We start from the raw sequence: 15,780 nt of genomic DNA, 5'->3' as shown, positions 1-15,780 counted from the left end.
AGCGGTGGACAGGTATTTTTTTTTTTGCACTAAAATTCTTGTTTTTCAGGGAAGAGCTTATATGTAAAGCTCTTCCCTGAAAAACAATTCAGGGGTGCCAGCAGACCATTGTGTTCAAAGGAGCTGCTGGCAGCAGCCGCAGCTTCATTGAAGGCAATGCGTGCATTCCCTGTGGTGCATGCATGTCCTATCTTTGTAGGCACATGCCTGTAAAGCACGAACATGTGCACACACAAATAGAGAATGCACTGGTTCTAATAGAAGCGTGTTTTTGCACGCGTCTTGTGTGAAGCCACCCTAAGAGTGCATTCACACATAGCTGATTTCTTGCAGATTTTGAATTCAATTAAAATTGTAGAGGTAAAATCCGCTATAGATCCACACCAAAAGAAAGAAATTATATATATGAAATGGCTTTGCTTTAGACAATTTGCCTTCTGATTGAGTAACTCAGGAATCATTGATCAATTTGCTAGTTCTTTGCGTTGAGTAAACAAATCCTGAAGTGCCATGTCAAGGTGCCCTAAAGAAGATAAGATGATTAATAGGAGACTTTAAAAGAGTATAATCCATACTGAAATAAGTTCTTTAGTAAGTGCATTAATTGCAAAAAAATCTATATTGCATTATAGAATCTGCTTAATTAGTGGTTTTCTTGTCTTGGCAACTGGGGCTATTTATTATACTTTAGTGCCAAGACCATTTAAAGTTCGCACAATGAATGGCTAAGGAACCTTTCACACGGGACAGAATATGCTACCCCTGAATTCCGCACTGATAAATGTGGATTTTGGTGCGGAATTGCCAGCAGGATTCTGCCATCTTCAATTCCGCAACAAAATCCACACATTAGCAGTGCAGATTTTGGTACAGAATATTCTGCAGTAGGATATATTCTGTAAGGCCGGCTGCACACGAGCGTGACGGGCTCCGCCGTGGAATATTCCGCGGCGAAGCCCGTCACGGCGCCCCCCAGAGACCCCATACTTACCAGCATATCCGGCGTCTTTGCTCCCGCATGACGCTTCCCCGCCCACCGCCGCCGCGTCACATGACACGCCCACCGCATCACATGACGCGGCCGGCCGTGTCATGTGACACGCCGGCCGCATCATATGACGTGGCGGTGGTAGGCGGGAAAGCGTTTTCACACTATCTTCCGCTGTATTACAGCGGGAGATAGCTTGAACGGACGGCTTCCATTGACTGCAATGGAAGCCGTCAGCACGTACACCCGCGGCAAATAGAGCATGCCGCGGGTGAGGACGGGAGATTTCACGGTGCGGAATTCCGCGGTGGAATTCCGCACCGTGTGCCCTGAGCTATTAGGTTCAATAGAACCTAGTAGCTGCGGGCAACGCAGCGGATTTTCACCGCGAATTATGCGGCGGAAATCCGTTCGTGGGAAGGAGGCCTAACGCTGTTGTAAAATATTTTGTACCGTGTGAAAGGTACCTAAAGTGGCTAAAGACATTGAAATGATAGCTGTAAAGTGACATTCACTATCTCCGTTTGATATTCAGTAAAGTTGTCGGCCACATTTTTTAGACATTTCATTACATTTCCATAAGATTCTGTTAATAGAGAAATCTGTACTGCAACAATACATTTTATGATGACATTCTGAAGTCTGCAAAAGATAATACAATCATGTTCTTGTTATTATTACCATACGGTCTAAAAAGCAGCTTGTTTAATAAATTAAATAACATTGTATTTAAGTTTTGTACTCTCCATTTTCTAGTTATAAAATATAAATTTGAAACTAAATTTTACATAAAAACAAAATGCATGCAGTACTGACTTATACCCCACACTATGTGCCTTCAAATCGCACAATATTCCAGGGGTATTCTCGGTAGCATGACATGTGATGGTGTAAGCCCCATAAAAACAGATACCAAGTAGTAGTTGGCAATTAAAACTACAAGTCATCCTGCAAAAAAAACAAGCTCTCATACAGCTATATTAATAGAAAAATAAAATAAAAACACTATGGTGCTGGAATGTGGTGACACATTAAAAGTATTTTTGTAAAAAAAATAATAAAAACAATTTAGTATTGGGATAATCATAATGACTTGTAGAATAGATTTAACATACTGGTAATGCCACATGGTGAACAACATAAGAATAAATCCCCAAAAATAATGGTGAAATGCCTTTTTTCTATAGGTTTTCATCAAGAAATTAATGAAAAATAATTCAATACATTATATGTACCAAACATTGATTTCTATATTGAACGTGTTCCGCAAAATATAAGGTCTCATACAGCAACATTGATGAAAAACAAAAAAGTTATGACCACTGGAACACAAGGGGAAATGATTTACTGGATCTTAAGGCTAAAATTAGTTATGTCAATTAGAGATTAAAAATGAACTTAACCCCTAAGTGACCACCCCATAGTGTTTTTACGTCCTGGCTGGCTGGGCTTTAACCCTTTCCAATCCAATTTGTATCCTGGTTTTCCTAGGGGGGCTTACTCTTTTTCTGCCATTATACAATGGCGCTATATGCTGGCTAAAGCCAGTACTGCATGAGGTGACACATTGGATAGGCTCCGATAGCAGAGAGGCTGGCAATATACAGTAAGAGAACCCCAACGGACGTCTTCCAAAATCAGACCTGTAGAGCCTTAAATCATAATGTCTTTAGACGTCAGACAGTGGATTGGAAAGGGTTAATCACCAGGGACATAAAAGCATGCTCCCTGTAGGGATTAAAGCCCTGCAAGCTGTGGACATAACAGCTTCATGCTACCAGCTTCTAGAGTTAGCCGACAACTGTGGGACGCCCCCTGGTCACATGATCACCAGCATTTACTGAGTGCCAGTGATTATATGAAACTCAATGAAAAGTAAATAGAAGTTAAAGATTCAGCTGAATCTGAAAGTACTCAACCCCATCCTCTGCAATGTCCTGCGGCGTTCTGGCCTCCCGGTCCCGACGGCGCTTCCTGCACATGCATCATATATCCCGGGAAATTTAAAATCTCTCTGGCTCCTGGCTAACATGTGTAGCCCAGAGCAGAGAGATTTCACCAGGAGCTGCTATATGCGGTTCCCTGTCACATGATCACTGCTATCCAATGGATAACAGCGATCATGTAAAGTAAAAAAAAAAAAAAGTTTAAGTTTCATCTCCCCTTATAGATCATATCCATGAGGGAAAAGGAAATGATGCATCTAAGGCCCCCGGATTTATCCGCAGACCTCACCATGGTTTCTGCGCATGTGCCCACCACTAAAATGGTGGACGCATGTGCAAGAGCTGGGGGTTGCCAGGGTAATTTAAAATCTCCCTGCCCCTGAATACCAAACATAGCCAAGATCCTGGAGATTTCACAGGGGGCTGCAGTAGAAAACGGTGATCACGTAAAAGTAAAAAAAAGGTAAAGTTTCGTCTCCCCTCATGGATCGATCTATGAGAGGAGGTGAAATTACTTACCTAAGGCCTCTGGGGATGTCATCCCATAGGATTCTTAACCATGGACCTTTCCCCAACTTTAGCGCATGCGTCCATCTGCAAAATGGTGGACGCAAGCGCAGAAGCTGGAGAGGGCCCGTGATATTTATAGTCTCCTTGCTCCTGGATACTACAGGTAGCCGAGAGCCTGGAACACTGAGTGAGGACCGCAGTGAGCGGTCTCCAGTCATGTGATCACCGTTATCCAATGGGTAATGGCGATTATGTAAGAGTTAAAACATAGTTGAAATTTAATGATCCTTTCGGTTTAAGCCGCGTTGTGCATACAGACATAAAATTAGGGCCACAATGGGTATGTTTCTGAACACAGGACAAATGGGGGTATCCATTTTGGGATGAAAGTCTTCATTCATGTGTGTGTTGTACAGAAAAAAATAGTATTTAAAATGAAAATTGTTAAGGAGTTTAGTTTTCAAAATGCGGTCATTTGTGAGGTTCTCCATTGTTTTGGCCACTAAAGGGCTCTACAAGTGGGCTATAGGGCCTCAAACACCTTTAAGCAAAATGTCTGTTCTGAAAACCACCAGCTGCTCCTTTCAATTTTGGCCCCGTTGTGCATACGGACATAAGATTAGGGCCAACAATTTTTTTCCTTCTGCTTTGCTTAGATTCATTCAAAAATTGTGGGGTCAAAATATGCCACACACTCCTAGATGAATGTTTTAAGGGGTCTAGCTTTCAAAATGGGTTCATTCGTAGGGGTTCTGCATTGTTTTTGCCGCTCAAGGGCTCTACAAGTGTGTTATGGGGCCTAAAACACCTTCAAGCAAAATTTCTGTTCTGAAAGCCCCCGGATGCTCCTTTCGGTTTGGGCCCATTGTGCATAGAGACACTAGATTAGGGCCACAATGGGTATGTTTCTGAATGCAGGACAAGTAGGCATATCCATTTTGGGTGCAAATACTTATTATCATGTGAACTACAGAAAAAATCCTGTCTTTTAAATTACATATTTGCAAAAATATGACATTTTATTTTTTCTCCTCTTAATTAGAGATGAGCGAGCACCAAAATGCTCGGGTGCTCGTTACTCGGGACGAAATTTTCGCAATGCTCGAGGGTTCGTTTCGAGTAACGAACCCCATAGAAGTCAATGGGCGACCCGAGCATTTTTGTATATCGCCGATGCTCGCTAAGGTTTTCGTTTGTGAAAATCTGGGCAATTCAACAAAGTGATGGGAACGACAAAGCAACGGATAGGGCAAGCGAGGGGCTACATGTTGGGCTGCATCTCAAGTTCACAGGTCCCACTATTAAGCCACAATAGCGGCAAGAGTGGGCCCCCCCCCCCCCCCCGCACTGTCAGCGTTAAGATCGTTCTCCTCTGCCATAGCTGTAACAGCTGTGGCAGAGAAGAACGATGTTTGCCCATTGAATTCAATGGAGCCAGCAATACAGCAGGTTCCACTGAAAGCAATGGGCTGCCAACGTGCGCGGGGATGAATTGTCGGGAAGGGGTTAAATATATAAGCCTTTCCCTGCAATTCATCCAGAAATGTGTTACAATAAAAATATATACCGGCGTATAAGGCGACGGGGCGTATAAGACGACCTCCCAACTGTCACCTTATACGCCGGCAATACAGTGGAGCAAAGAATAAAAATCATTACTCACTTCTTCTGACGTTCTGCGCCGCTCCTGCAGGCTGTCGCTCCCTCCTGGTCCACAGCAGAGTATTGCTTTCTGGACGCAGGGCTTGAAATCCCCGCCTCCAGAAACACAGCCAATCACAGCCATTCAATGACATCATTGTCATTGGATGTGATTGGCTGAAGGCACGTGTGTTTCTGGAGGCGGGGATTTAAAGCCCTTCGTAGAGAAATCAATGCTCTGCCGGGAACCAGGAGGGAGCGACAGCCTGCAGCAGCACCGCAGAACGTCAGAAGAAGTAAGTAATGATTTTTATTCTTTGCTCCACTGTATTGCCGGCGTATAAGGTGACTGTTGGGGGGTCGTCTTATACGCCCCGTCGCCTTATACGCCGGTATATATTTTTATTGTAACACATTTCTGGATAAATTGCAGGGAAGGGCTTATATATTTAACCCCTTGCCGACAATTCATCCCCGCGCTCGCCGGCAGCCCATTGCTTTCAGTGGAACCTGCTGTATTGCTGGTTCCATTGAATTCAATGGGCAAACATCGTTCTTCTCTGCCACAGCTGTTACAGCTGTGGCAGAGAAGAAGGATTTGTCTTCTATATGTTCTCAATGGGGTCGGCACTGCTGCTGCCGGCCCCATTGAGCGCATATAGAGAAGATTTATGGCCTTAAGAAGGACCGTTGGGGTTCTTGAAACCTAAAATAACTCCTAACACTCTCCCTATAGCAGCTCCACCAAGATACCACTTTCCCTGAACTAATGTCAGAATGTATCTGTGGCGAGCCGCGGGAGGGGCAGATTTTAATACTCGGGTGACACCTAATCTCGCCAGCCACTCACTGCAGGGGGTGGTATAGGGCTTGAACGTTGCAGGGGGAAGTTGTAATGCCTTTCCTGTCTTTCTATTGGCCAGAAAAGCACGCATATTTCTCAGGGAAGAAAATGAAAGTAACCCGAACACCGCGTGGTACTCGTTACGAGTAACGAGCATCTCGAACACCCTAATACTCGAACGAGTATCAAGCTCGGACGAGTATGCTCGCTCATCTCTACTCTTAATTAATTGCATTAATTCCTGAAAAGAAACTGGGGTGGGGGGTCAAAATACTTATGACACCCCTCAATGAATATATATCAAGGGGTGTGTTTTTTAAATGGGGTAATTTCTGGGGATATCTATCATTATGATACCTATGAGCCTTTGCAATCTTGGCTTGGTGTAGAAATGTTAATAATCAATGTTAAATTTGTACATCTTCTAAATGGGTAAAAAATCTGAAGTTTTTCTAAAGTAAAGTAAACAGATGGAAATATATATCTCATCAAAAATTCGTACACTATGTTTGCACATATTTGAGATATTGCAATTGAAAACTCATATTATAAAATGATTATCTTGCTGTCTTGTACACTATGCACTGTAACAAACAACAAAAACTATGAGCGCTTCAAATCTTGATCATCTCTCTTTGCAAAAATCAAATAAAGAGAGATCTGCGCCCAAACATGGTGCAAATGACATCATCAACTCATTCTTCAAAAAACAAGCTTTTATGAAGCTCCGTAGATGCAAAAATAAAAAAGTTACAGTTCTCTGAATATGGTGATGCAAAAAAAGGTTTTTATATGAAAAATGCTTTTATTGCGCAAAAGAAGCAAAACCTAAATAAAAAAATTGTATATATAATTTTGGCATAGTCAAATTATGGTATGACAAAGTTATGATGGAAAATGACGATGTAAAAAATAAATTCTATGAAAAATGCTTTTATTATGTAAAATGAGTAAATACTATATAGAAATTTGGTGTTGACGCAATCACAATGACCAATGAAATACCGTACGCTAAGCAGCATATGAATACAAAATAAGGGCTCAGTCACACGGGCGTTTATTGCCGCGATTTGCGCATGCGCATGCGTCCGGCGATTTTTTAAAACCATTGCTTTGCAATGGTATCGGACACATGAGCGCTTTTTATGCGCTCGTCCGATAAATTAGAGAACAGAAATCGCAGATCGCACCTATCTGCGATCTGCGATTCCTGTTCTCTTCTCTATATGCGCTCAATGGGGCCGGCGGCAGCAGCGCCGACCCCAATGAGAACATATAGAAGACAAATCATTCTTCTCTGCTACAGCTGGAACAGCTGTGCCAGAGAAGAACGATGTTTGCCCATTGAATTCAATGGAGCGGCAATACAGCCGCTCCATTGAAAGCAATGGGCTGCCGGCGTGCGCGGGGTTAATTGTCGGGAAGGGGTTAAATATATAACCCCTTTCCTGCAATGCATCCTGAAAAGTGAAAAAATAAAAAAAAAGGATGTACTCACCTGCTCCCGGCAGCCTGAGATCCCCGCGGCCGTCCTGCAGTGGGTGTGAAGGGGGTGTGACTCAGCCTGAGCCAATCAGAGGCTGATCTCAGTCACACCCATTCATGAATTCATGAATGGGTGTGACTGAGACTTGCTTCTGATTGGCTCAGCGCTGAGCCAATCAGGGGCAAGCCTGAGTCACACCCCCTTCACACCCACTGCAGGCCGGCCGCCGGGATCTCCAGCTGCCGGGAGCAGGTAAGTACATACATTTTTTTTATTTTTTCACTTTTCAGGATGCATTGCAGGAAAGGGGTTATATATTTAACCCCTTCCCGACAATTCATCCCACACTCGCCCGGAGTGCTTGCATTCAATGGAGCCGCTGTATTGCCGTCTCCATTGAATGCAATGTGCTGGACAGCTCCGGCCCGTTTCTAATGAAACGCGGCTAGGAGCAGATTTTCGGGCGATTTTTGGGCCGATTTTTCGGCGCCGGTCACGCGATTTGCGCATGCGCATCCGTCATGCGATGCGCAAATCGCGTGAAAAAACGCCCGTGTGACTAAGGCCTAAATAGCAATATCAAGTTGTGTTTTTTGTGCTCAGTCAGACTGGCATTTTTAGCGTTTGCAATCCGCATCTACTAGAACCAATGCTTTTCAATGGCAGTGGTCACATGTCCGCTTTTTACCTGCACACAAAAATTCACACCGGTAAAAATAGGGCAGCAGATTTTAAAACGTAAGTAACTGCGGCCTTCAGGATATTTTGGATGTGAAACCCCTGGATGCTGTCACATCCAGGGGTTTCAACTTGTGGTCAATGGGGCCAGCTGTAGCACAGAAGCGCAATGTTCTTCCATTGGTTTCAATGAGACCGGCGCTTCTGCAGCCCCATTGAAAGCAATGGGCTGCTGGCAACCCCTGCTGTGATTTTCGGGGAAGAGCTTTAAATATAAGCCCTACACTGAAAATCATCCCTAGAATGTGTAAAAAAAGTTTAAAATATATGCTCACCTCTCTGCCGCTGCCGGCAATATCCCAATAAAAGGGACACCCCAAATCCTAAAGTGCTCCTTCATTTCTGAGGCCTATGCTTGAGTTATGTAGAGCCACATGTGGGATATTTCTGAAAACTGCAGATTCAGGTTACTAAATATTGAGTTTTGTTTATTTGCTACCTTCTGCTGTGCAACACAAAAGAAATGTTCCCTTTTATCCTCCATTTTGCTTTAATTCCTGTGAAATACATAGGAGTTAACAGCTAGAGATGAGCGAGCACCAAAATGCTCGGGTGCTCGTTACTCAAGACGAAATTTTCGCGATGCTCGAGGGTTCGTTTCGAGTAACGAACCCCATTGAAGTCAATGGGCGACTCGAGCATTTTTGTATATCGCCGATGCTCGCTAAGGTTTTCATTTGTGAAAATCTGGGCAATTCAAGAAAGTGATGGGAATGACACAGCAACTGATAGGACAGGCGATGGGCTACATGTTGGGCTGCATCTCAAGTTCCCAGGTCCCACTATTAAGCCACAATAGCGGCAAGAGTGGGCTCCCCCCCCCTCCCAACAATTTTTACTTCTGAAAAACCCTCATTAGCAAGGCATTCCTTAGCTAAGCACCACACTACCTCCAACAAAGCACAATCACTGCCTGCATGACACTCCGCTGCCACTTCTCCTGGGTTACATGCTGCCCAACCCCCCCGCACGACCCAGTGTCCACAGTGCACACCAAAGTGTCCCTGCGCAGCCTTCAGCTGCCCTCATGCCACACGCTGGCCTCATTGCCACACCACTCTCATGTCTGTTTATAAGTGCGTCTGCCATGAGGAGGAACCGCAGGCACACACTGCAGAGAGTTGGCATGGCCAGGCAGCGACCCTCTTTAAACGGGGCGGGGCGATAGCCCATAATGCTGTACAGAAGCAATGAGAAATCCAATCCTGTGCCACCTCCATCAGGAGCTGCACACGTGGGCATAGCAATGGGGAACCCATGTGCCACACACTATTCATTCTGTCAAGGTGTCTGCATGCCCCAGTCAGACCGGGGTTTTTTATAAATAGTCACAGGCAGGTACAACTCCGCAATGGGAATTCCGTGTGCACCCACAGCATGGGTGGCTCCCTGGAACCCACCGGCTGTACATAAATGTATCCCATTGCAGTGACCAGCACAACTGAGGTAACGTCAGGTTTAATAATTACCTTTTTATTAACAATTTTCCATTACAATTCCAAAAAAAACAAAAAGAAAAAACAAAGAGAAGAAAAAGACAGAAAAAACAGAGAAACCCTTTTCATTGTTAACATATTGAGATGTAGTAATACTGTGGCAATATCCAAATTATACCGGGACTACAGCGCAGACTAGAGCATATATATATAACCTATTGAAAAGGAACAAAATAAGGTAGGATGAAATAACATGAAGTAAAATAACATGAAATAAAGGAGGTACACTTCTGATCGAGACTGTTGAATTATTTGAGTCCTAAAAACTATCGAATTTACCATTCTACCGTATGTTTCCAGGGTTTGGGTAGGGCGGGGGGATTTCGGTCCATGGAGGGGAAGCTATAACATGTGGAGGGTCAGCAGGTCCGCCTCATTTGGGTTTAGCAGTTAAGGGAGGTGGCATTGCCTTTTCCTGTCCTTAGGGATTATTGGCCATATAGTCTATCCAGGTTGCCCAAAAGGTCATTCGTGGGCCCCCGGAAGCAAATCTTCGTGAGTATGCCTCCTCTAAATGAAATGTGTGGTTTACTAAGTTCCTTACTTCCAGTACGGAGGGGGCTTCCTTTGCTTTCCAGTGTTTGGCAATTGCCATACGTGACGCTAGGAGAATGTGTGAGGTGAGCGCCGCATAGAAGGGGGATAGATTCTTTGTGTTCAGAAAACAAAGGGCCAGGGACGGGTCGGGGACTACATATTGGTGGGTGACTGAGTGAATGAAGTTGAACACTGTGTTCCAAAACGATCTTATGACTGGACAAAGCCACCACATGTGAAAATATGTGACTTTCGCACCGCACTCTCTCCAGCAGGTCTCCGGGATTAAATTGTTCATCTTAGATACTCTAGCTGGGGTAAGGTACCAGCGAAGGAATATCTTCTGGGATGTTTCCCAGTGTGCAATTCCATGCGATATCTTTTTTGTCCATGCAAGCGCCCTTCTCCAGTCTTCCAGACTGAATGTTTGTTTAAAGTCGAGCTCCCATAGCGTCATATGGGCTGATTTGGTTTGGGAGATCTGAGAGAACGAGCTCTCGTAAAATGTAGAGATGCCTCCGGAGACCTCTGTTGATAGCGAGTAGAAAGTAAAGGCCGTTTTGGGGAATATTGGTTTACTAATATCCAGGGATTGAAGTGCATATCTCAATCTTAAAGGGGTTGTCCCGCGCCGAAACGGGTTTTTTTTTTTTTTTTAACCCCCCCCCCCCGTTCGGCGCGAGACAACCCCGATGCAGGGGTTAAAAAAACAACCCGCACAGCGCTTACCTGAATCCCGGCGGTCCGGCGTCTTCATACTTACCTGCTGAAGATGGCCACCGGGATCCTCTGTCTCCGTGGACCGCAGGGCTTCTGTGCGGTCCATTGCCGATTCCAGCCTCCTGATTGGCTGGAATCGGCACGTGACGGGGCGGAGCTACACGGAGCTACACGGAGCCCCATTGAGAAGATAAGAAGACCCGGACTGCGCAAGCGCGGCTAATTTGGCCATCGGAGGGCGAAAATTAGTCGGCTCCATGGGAACGAGGACGCTAGCAACGGAGCAGGTAAGTATAAAACTTTTTATAACTTCTGTATGGCTCATAATTAATGCACAATGTACATTACAAAGTGCATTAATATGGCCATACAGAAGTATATAGACCCACTTGCTGCCGCGGGACAACCCCTTTAAGTGTGAGAAGCCCAGTTTACTAGGGAGATTGAATTTCCTGCTTAATGTAGGGAAGTCCATTATATCAGCCCCTTCCCATAGATCTCCTACTTTCTTCACCCCAGCTCTCTCCCAGATCCCAAATTCAAAGTCCGGGAGTATAGAGGATAGGAATCTCAAGGGGAGGGATATGACCGAGACCTTTTCCGCGTTGGATGCCACTAGTTGTTTCCAAATCTGCACCGATATCAGAAGACTTGGTAGGCTACGAGTCGGCAGCGGGGGGAGGGGGGGGGGCTAACTCCAAGGAGGGAGATCAGGGGGGCTCCCAATGTTGCTTTTTCTATGCTCACCCATTTTTGGGGGATGAGGTGACCCACCAGTGTTTAATTTGATCTAGTATAGTGGCTGCGAAGTATCGCTTAATATCTGGTGCTCTCGTACCTCCCAGTTCGTATGGTTTTGCTATAGTGGCGAATTTTATCCTGCCGTGGGATCCTCCCCAAATGAATTGGTTAATCAAGGCTTGGAGTTTGGTTATGAATTGGGACGGAATTGGGATTGGTACTGTTATGAAAACATATAGGATTCGGGGTAGTATCATCATTTTGACTGCCGTTATTCTACCTGCCCAGGAGATGAAGGGTTTACGAAACTTACTTAGAATCTTGGGGATACTGGTAAGAAGTGGAAGATAGTTTTTGGAGAAAGTGAGGGAGCTGGGGTATGCTATGTTGATGCCCAGATAAGGCATGGAACTGCTGCACCAGGTGAAAGGGAATGCTTCCGTAATGCTTTGGGTCGTCTTGGAATCCAGGCCTAAATTTAACATTTGGGATTTTGTGTTGTTGATTTTATAATACGAGACTTCTCCAAATTGGGCTATAGTGGACTGGACATGTGGCAGAGAAGAGGTTGGGTTAGTAATGGCTAAAATGACGTCATCTGCATATAAACCAATCTTATGCTCTTGTGATGCTACTTTGATCCCTTGAACGTTTGGATTAGTCCTAAATTTTTCAGCCAGTGGTTCCATTACCAAGGCAAATATTAGGGGGGAAAGGGGGCACCCCTGTCTTGTACCATTAGAGATGGCAAATGGAGAGGAAAGGCATCCCGAGGCGAATACCCTTGCTGACGGGGCGGAGTACAGTGACATAATTGCTGTCTTGATATGCTCTGAAAATCCAAACCTCTCCAGGGTGGCTTCCAGGAATCCCCAATGGATTCGGTCGAATGCTTTCTCAGCATCTAGTGCTAAGAGCATAGCAGGTGTTCTGTTCCTTTCGGCCACCCTGACCAGGTCTAGAAAGCGACGGGTGCCATCCGGCGCCTGTCTTTGGGGGACAAATCCCACTTGGTCTGTTGCTACTAATACCGGAAGGTATTATGAACAGTCTCATACTAAGAATTTTCGCGTAAATTTTCACATCTGTGTTCAACAGGGAGATAGGTCGGAAATTGGCTGGGGATGTATTCTCCTTCCCTGGTTTGGGGATTGTAACTATCAGAGCTTCTAACATCTCGGGTGGGAAGGAGCCGTTTTCCATCGCCCCGTTGAACACAGAAGCCAGATGCGGGGCCAAGAGCGTAGCGAATTTTTTATAATAACCATTTGAAAATCCGTCCTGGCCTGGGGTTTTGTGAGGTTTAAGTATTTTAATTGCGTCCTCTACTTCCCGAGAGGAGATCGGAGAAGAGAGATTTTCTATTTGCTCGGGAGACAGGCGGGGGAGGTTCACACTTTGTAGGAAGCTTTGGATTTCTTCCTTTTGGGGATGATATATGTTTTGGTTATTTTTTAAGTTATATAAGGAGGAATAATATGCAGCAAATGCGTTCGCCATTTTTTGGGGATGGAAGATTTTGCTGCCCTGTGGGTCGAGGAGGTATCCAATCCTCTCTTTAGTTCTAAGATCTTTGAGCTGCTTTGCTAATAAGGCCCCCGTCCTATTGTCGTGCGCATAGAATTGCATTCTGAGTTTTTGAAACGCGATGTCATGTTTAAAAACCAACAGGTTTTGTAGCTTCGCCCGAAGGTTAAACAGATCCGTTGTCCTTTGTGGGGTAGGTTTATTTTTATTTAACGCTTCTAGAGATTTAATTTTGCCCATTAGGAGGTTAAATTCCTCTTCTCTCTTCTTTTTGGCTCTTGCTCCAAGTTTAATAAATATGCCTCTCATGTAGGCTTTGTGCGTATTCCATACTGTGGAGATGTTCGGAACTGATCCTATATTGTTTGCAAAAAATCCTTCTAGTTCCTCTTTAAGAGGTAGTTCGTGCTCAGGATGGTTTAAAGTGTACTCATTCAATCTCCATGGGAATGATGGGGAGTAGTTAAATTTCTCTTGGAGCGTTAAGGATATGGGGGCGTGGTCAGACCATGATATTGTTCCTATATCCGCCTGCAAAACCCCCTCTAGGCCCACCCGCGGCAGCAGGAACACATCTATCCTAGAATAAGATGCATGCGGCGCAGAGAGAAACGTGTAGTCCCTCTCCGACCCATGCATGCACCTCCACACGTCGTATAATCCTTCTGAGTGTGTGATTGGGACAATGGGTGACATGCCCCTGCCGCTCGCGGTGGAGTCCAAAGTAGGGTCCATCACTGAGTTTAAATCTCCTCCGATCACCAAACTCCCCTCTCGAATTTTTGTCACTTCGGAAAGAACATGTTTGAAGAATTTGGCCTGCCTTTTAAATGGGAGGTAGACATTCACTAGAGTGTATGTGGTGGCGTTAATTACGCAGACTAATATTAAAAATCGTCCGCCTGGGTCTACGTATACGTTTTTTTGGGAAAATGTAACGTTCCGGCTAATGGCTATCATGACGCCTTTCTTTTTTTCCCCTTCGTTTGATGTCAGAAAAATGTTTGGAAATCTAGGGTGGTTGCAGGGGGGATGTTTATCTCTTAGGAAGTGTGTCTCTTGGGTGAGGATGATGTCTGAGTGGGACTTGAGGGCCTGTCTCCAAAGCATGCTACGTTTATAGGGGCTGTTCAGGCCTTTTACATTTAGGGATGTGATATTAATGGGCATAACTGGTAGGTGGTTTATACGTTGGGGAGTCGTTGAGTTTTTTCATATTAAGTATGATGGGGGGGTAGGGAAGCGGCCTCCTTCTGAACCTTTTATAATTATGTTTGACATAAGGAAAAAAAACATCATCAACAATTAACAGAATCAAAATATTGTTCACCCAGCGCCTATCTGCACTGGATGAATAAACCTTAGGGAGGGGTGGCATTTCTAACCATCCACTTTAGGCTCCGTAAGGGAGAAATATAACGATGGGTTTAAGACCCTTTACAACATCAATTTATGCGTGTCTGCCATGCTTATCTGCTGTTCTCCAGTCTTGTTCGATTCTCGTAGGAGATTCTACCGCCGTCCTCAGGGGCTTCTGAAGGATAGGGATCCCCAATTGTTTCAGGAACGAGACGCCTTCTTCTGGCGAGGTGGCAACCTGGATAGTTCCGTCTTTTGAAATCAGTAGCTTGGTTGGGAATCCCCATCTGTATTTGATGTGCGCCTCTCGTAATGCTGCTGTAACTTCCGCAAACTTTCTCCGAGACTGCAGAGTGGCGGCTGAAAGATCTGGGAAGATTTGTATGTCTTCATATGGAGCCGGTAGTGTGCCTCTATGCCTTCCAACTGCCAAGACTTCCTCTTTTATCTTATGGAAGTGTATTCTTGCTAAGATGTCTCTGGGGGCTGACTCAGGGACAGAGCGTGCTTTTGGAATTCTGTGGGCTCTGTCGATTGCATACTCGATCTCGGGAAGGTCCGGGAGGAGCGTTTGGAGTAATTTGAGTATATATTGTGGAATGTCAGGGGGGGACACAGTCTCCGGACCTCCCCTAAATTTGAGATTGTTTCTTCTAGATCGGTCTTCCAAATCTATGACCTTCTCTCTCAAATATGCGACTTCTTCTTCCAACTCGTTGTGGGCTTTGGTAAATTCTCCCATTTTCCGTTCAAGGTGGTCAGTTCTGGTAGCTAGGTGGTCGATGTTAGATTGTAATTGACCGGATAGGTTCTGTATATCTTTGGAAATGTCCTTTTGCAGCGAGATTAGCATATTCTTCAGAGCGTTTATAGTTAAGGGACTTTCAGAGTCGGGATAAGCTTGGAGACTGTTGATAGGCTCTGTCTGCGGGGGAGTTTCTTGTGGATTGTTATTTTGGCTCTTTTTTGCTGCTGGTCCTTTTGGAGAGGGAGAGGCTGGTGGAAGGTCCTGAACGTTCCTTTTCCCTCCGCTTCCAGGGGAGGTGTTGGGATTGGCTAGGCTAGGCGAGAGAGATCCTGTGGAGGAGTAGGGAGACAGAGCCGCAGGGCGTTGGGTGTTGGGTATTTCTTCGGTTACGGGGATGTTTGAATGAGATGTGGCGGGTTTGTTTTTGTTGCTCTGTGTGCCAGGCGGGAAGTACTCTGAGAGTCTCCTGGGGGCCGTTGCTTTAATACGTCGCTTAACC

The 15,780-nt window shown here is 45.0% G+C and overlaps 1 pseudogene; it reads right to left on the bottom strand.

Moving 5' to 3' along the window:
• LOC136577876 (nuclear pore complex protein Nup205-like) overlaps positions 1–15,780 on the bottom strand; it is a 51,508-nt pseudogene that overhangs the window by 12,516 nt on the left and 23,212 nt on the right.

The sequence above is a fragment of the Eleutherodactylus coqui genome, chromosome 8, assembly GCF_035609145.1.
Source record: "Eleutherodactylus coqui strain aEleCoq1 chromosome 8, aEleCoq1.hap1, whole genome shotgun sequence".
In the NCBI taxonomy this organism is placed as follows: domain Eukaryota; kingdom Metazoa; phylum Chordata; class Amphibia; order Anura; family Eleutherodactylidae; genus Eleutherodactylus; species Eleutherodactylus coqui.
Note: the sequence above shows the minus strand (reverse complement) of the source record. Positions and strands in the feature narration are given on the sequence as shown.